The sequence below is a fragment of the Dermacentor silvarum genome, chromosome 2, assembly GCF_013339745.2.
Source record: "Dermacentor silvarum isolate Dsil-2018 chromosome 2, BIME_Dsil_1.4, whole genome shotgun sequence".
Classification (NCBI taxonomy): Eukaryota; Metazoa; Arthropoda; class Arachnida; order Ixodida; family Ixodidae; genus Dermacentor; species Dermacentor silvarum.
Window position 1 is genome coordinate 97,807,582 of NC_051155.1, and position 5,538 is coordinate 97,813,119.

The 5,538-nt window shown below is 39.5% G+C and overlaps 1 long non-coding RNA gene across 1 annotated transcript; it reads left to right on the top strand.

Moving 5' to 3' along the window:
* Positions 1 to 230: 230 nt before the first annotated feature.
* On the top strand, positions 231 to 4,889 carry LOC125943104 (uncharacterized). Its single transcript, XR_007465556.1, has 3 exons — positions 231 to 723; positions 1,487 to 1,590; positions 3,590 to 4,889. It is a non-coding gene; the product is annotated as an uncharacterized LOC125943104 (long non-coding RNA).
* Positions 4,890 to 5,538: the final 649 nt, after the last annotated feature.

Consider the following 5,538-nt stretch of genomic DNA (forward strand, 5'->3'; position numbering starts at 1 on the left):
TCAAATCGTTCAAATCACGCCCCAGCCACAGATTTCTCAGGATCACATAACTGCATCTCGAAGGCCATGCTTTCATGGCTACTAGCGGCATAAGTGATTCAAAAGCAAGAATTGGTCATGGAATTTCTTCCTGCGCTAAATTCTAGTGTACGATATAGACTGGTCGATGGTTCCTTTTGTCTCGCAACAAATATATACGTAATTGGGCACAAAATGGCACAAAAACGTGCTGTAGTGGTTATTATTGCTGGCATCACGGAGGCCACAACAGCCTCACAAGTATACAGACGGCGCTGGCGGCGCCGGTCCCACGCGGCCGGTAAAATAAGTCGTGTTGTTATTCCTCCGTCTTGAATGTGCCGATTGGTAGTGCACGCTGCTTCGATGTGTTTGTTTGATCGTGTGTTTTTAGGTTTGCCGTAATGAAATGTGGTGTAGTTCGTGTGCACGAAAGTGCCGGAAGATAGCCTGCGTCTCGCTGCAAACTCGCCGTATGCGTGGCGCGCCAGGCAAATGTGGACCAACGATTTTCATGCCGTGGAGTGTGTTCCCTTTGTCTTGGGTGGTCGTGAAATGTTTTGTGGACGTCGCGATGAAATAATGCGTATTATTAGCGTGCCTCAGCTCGTCCATTACGCAACGGCATGTATGCTGGATCAACATCGTCGACGCAGCACTGGCAACTCGGAGAGCTCTTTTCGATCTCATCGTACTGTTCAAAAGGTAAGCAATCGTAGTTGCTAACTACACGTGTGTTGTGCGTGCTTATCGTGTGCATAGAGTGCCTTGCGGACGTAGGAAATAGAACACCCACGGCAACAGTGAAATCTGTGCTGATGCTTGCGGCGCACTGGTTGTCAGAATTTAGTTACGCAAATTTGTTGCCACAATGCGGAATTGATAATCCTGATAAGCGTTTTCTTCCGCTGAGATAGATTACGTTCGGAAATCATCTTGTGCACCTGTGCGTGAGCTCCCGTTTTTATGCTGCAGTTGCATACTAACGATCCACCTGAATCTTCACCGATTCTTTCAATGACGTTTCCTTGCTTATAAATGCTTCGACGTTGTGGGGAATCTCTGCTTACGAGGTTTTAGGCTTACGAGCAGCAGGAAAAAATGTAAGCCAATCACAGCTTGCTACTTACTAGTATAGCTTTCTTGTCATGACAAGCTGTGCTGACATAACTTTCACATAAATAAACATGGTAGGGGAAAGTTGCTTAATCTAAGTAATAAAAAAAACGACTCTCTAAAAAAATTTTTAAATACATTGTAATGTGCAGTTGCGACGTGCCCAAAAATTTACTTTGATGAAGAGGTCCATATTATCAAGCCATTCAATAATTTCAACCTTTTGCTCTCTTGCCATCATGTACTAGTGCAGACATTGTTTTCGTGACTATTTTAGGTGCTCCTTGCATGTGTTTACGATATGACAACTTTATTGCTCCACTGCTATAAGCTAACACAACTCATTTTGTAGTGGCGAGGCCTTGGCCTGCAACAGTGTCCACTAAAAGGAGGAGCCCCCAGAAATGCAGACCCCATACGAGTTCCTGCAGCAGCATGGCTGGATGCTCATGTCAGGTATGTATGAATTGTACATGTTCCAAAAAAGTTGGATCTTGGTATCATTCATGGTTCAGTTTAGCGACACATTAGTTTATGCAGTTTACTAAAGAGGATAAATATTTATGCAACTGTATTCAACTTACTTACATGTGTGCTTAAAGATTATGCACACATTATCATGTTCTGTATAAAACTAGACCTAACATGTCCTGATGTTTAGTATTTTTTCCTGCATAAATTGTTTGGCTGCAACATAAATTTTATTTTTGTTTAGTACACAGTATGTTTATCGCTTTTTAGTTTGGTTTTATTGTCTTAAAACTGTTTCCTATGCTGTTGCATTTATTTCCATATTTTTCCTGTTTGTGCTGCAAGCTCATGCAGTTACCTGTGCATGTAAGAATTTGTAGTGTAGTTTGTCACATATGTCACAAGTCTAAGCACGTAGTGTGCACACCATTGTTTATCATTAATATCTTCCCAGTTATTTCTGTCCTGTTCCCAGAAAAACTGTGTCTGGCAAATGCACATTTGATTAGCTTGAATTTGCTGAAAATAAATATGAAGGTCAGTATTCGCTCTGCTCGGTTACTTCAGTAATAAATAGGCAGACTGATTTCGATCCCTTGTCATCTAGAAAGGATATCTTTTTTTGTGCATTATTAATGAAAGCTCGCTCACACATGTCTTCTTATTTATGTGGTATGCCTCACTGATTTCTCTAGTTAATTTTTCAGTGTGGGTGAACACAGATGAACAATCTTAATCCTACCTTATGCCCTATTGTGACAATGCATGGCCAAGTAGGACAAGCATACTGGTCTTTTGAGCGAAATATGGTCATCTCTTAGGCACATGTTTAGGCACCGGCCAGTTTGCCCTATAAGTTTGACCACATGTGAAAGGAGTACAGTACACTACCTGTGACACGTAATGGACAAATTTGGTGGTATTTCTCACCGACGCAAGCCTCCCTTGCCTGCTTGCCTTTCTCAATTCGCTTGCGGGCTGCCATGCATATCCTGCCTGCTTTATTTTTCGCTAGAAATACATGTGCATAGCAGTGTACAAGTGAACTAAGAAATGCACCCTGGCCAGGGAGACTTGCTTTATTAAAGATACCATTAAATTTGTCTTGTGTCTGTCAGGGGTAGTGTTGTCTATTTCTGTGATCATATGCATATTTGGTCAAATGTACATGGCGCAGACTGGCCGGTGCCTCAACATGCGCCTAGGAGAGAAAATTATACGGACCAGGGGCTGAGCGATAAAGCCAATTTTTTCCTCTGCCTGTGAAAGCGATGCAAAATTGAGGACGGCAGTCCAAACTTGGCATTGCAAACTTCATTGCAAACATTGGTCCCCATGCAACAGATAGTTAAATGCATCGTTATCATGATTGCTCAAAGTCTCAAGCTCCACGTGAGAAATTGAATACTGCCATATTAGGCATAGCACATACGAACTATGGCGACCGGCAGATGTAATATTTTTTCACCCGCTGAACAATAGAAGCCTGTAGATCATTCTCTTTTTCTTCCAAAAATTTGTTTGCTATGCGTAGCGCGATGTCTGTATAGGAGCCTTAGTTCATGGGTGTTCCTGCTTGCTTACATATGTTAAACTTAAAATGTGTTGTCATTACAAGATGACGTTAATGTGCGACTGGGCTGCTCTCTTTTGGAAACACTTTATTTTTGTCACTAGCAATGGCATTCTAGTGTCGGTGCATTGGCCTAGTTCTAGTGTCACAAAATCTTGGGAAAGTGAAAATATTCTCAAAAGTGATTGCCTGAGAACTGTCCCTCTTGACGGAGATACTTCTGCTACTTTCTTGTTATAATTTTTTTCTGAAATACTTAAATGAAACAGTGTAGTGCTACAACTATATACATATAAATATTTATACCACATTTGTAGATATATATAATTGTGACATGTTTGCGCCTGCCTATACATTATGGCTAAATGTTCATTACACCTTTTTAAAATGATTTTCAATTGTATTTTGCAGGCTTCACCGTGGCAGAGTACCAGGCGGAACCAACGAGGTTAAAAGCTAGCCTTTCCTCGCTGCTTTCCAGGAAGTAGTGGGCGATCATGTAAGAATGAACTTGCAACATGTGAGCAGTAGCCAAAGCTTCATACAGGTCATGCTGGTGGTAAAAACTGGAATACTGAGACAAACCACATTATTTATTTATTTAAGTATTAAATAATTTACATTTATCTGTTTATACCTCACTAAAGCCTTACATGCCTCCAGGAAGGAATTAGGTAAAATGGGAAAGCATTATTAAATCAAAGTAAACACGTCATTCAAAAAAGCATCATTCGCATAGCACAAGCATGATGTAACATTTTTTATTCAAGTGACGTTTCATACAAATCCACGAAAATTCCAAGAAACGAAGCTATTAAGTTAACAACTCTTACTAAAAAAAACAGTGATATCACCGTTCTGTTAGTTGCACCTAATCCATAACTAAAGTTGGCGAAATTGACGTGTCATATACTGCTCTAAAATACAATCATTAATTTGTGAGTAGGACGTGCAAAATGCTTATAAACATTGGAACATTGCACGCAAGCTGTAAATTCATATATCAAATTCCTTGACTTAAGACATAGCTGATCCAGTCTGCAGAACTGTGATATGTGTTTTTATTGCAGAGTTGGGGATTATTAAACTTCATGCTTTTACTTTTCTTTAAACCTGCCTCTTTTTAATAATTTTTACTTTAGGCTCTGAATAGAAATTCTTCCAACAACCGGTAGACCTTAACTTTCTCAAATGCTACAAATTTAATTCAAAATAGCCTTGTGGTTGTCTCAAAACCATTTAGGAATTTCACACGTATTTAAGGAGGGACATCGGAGTTGGTCCTTAGCTAAAGCTCGAGGCCAATTCCGATTTGCAGAACAGAATTGTGCTTGCTAGTTTTTTTTTTGTGAGTTATAGTTCTAAACATAAGTTTTTTTTAAATTGTGCAATTTTCAACCATTCTTAATAAAAATTGGTCTAAATGTAAATAACACCAATTAAAAATGTTTTAAATAACAAACATCAAGTTCAGTCCTGTGGTTGCCAAGAAAAACGATTTCACTATTCACATGCATAGGAGCTCCTGAGCTAAATCGTTTTCTTAGGTATTGGTGTGCGTCAGTCATGTTTGTATTTCCCAGCATAATTTTGGAATATTGAGCCTGATCTCAAAATTTGCCTTATAACAACATTCAAGCTTATTAAGCTTTGTACAATATATGATGCACTTCTCCAGGAGTACCACTGTTTGCTGCATTTTTACAAGGACTGCCAGCGTTCTTTTTACACTTCAAAATAGGCCAGAATGCTGTGTTTTATAAGTTTAGTGTGGTTTTGTGGAGCTGATGCAAAACATTGCAGTGCACATATATCTGTGCACATTGATATGAATCTATTTTCAGGCTTTAGTATCCAACCGTTTAATGTGCATTGCTGGAACAGCAGGTCCTTCTGCAGTTTTAATGCGAAGATTTCTTGTCTTAGACAAGCCTGCTTTTCTCAGATGTCAACTCCAGTCGAGTGTGCCACAAATGTTTTCCTGTTTCGTATGTTAGCACCACCAGCTTGATCCGTGAAGCGCATTGGCAGCTACAGTTTGTGTGTTGCAAGTTCTAGGCTGAAGCATGTATGCTGACTGTTCTAAATTGTGTATGTAGTATGTATGATGCATGTATCTAGTCTGAAGTGCAATAAACGTTTAAAACAGATCACTTTGTGGTTGTAGTGCCAATTATTTTTGCCACTGCATTTACTGTAATCGTTAATGCCTACAGTACAGTTCTCTAGTACCTCGGCAAAGTACAAGCACATTACAAACATCGACATAGGTTTTATAGAGATTTGTCTTTTGGGTCTATAAAGCAACTGCAGAGAAATGTTCGAAAGAAATTTGTCTTTACAATCTTGAAAGGAACTCA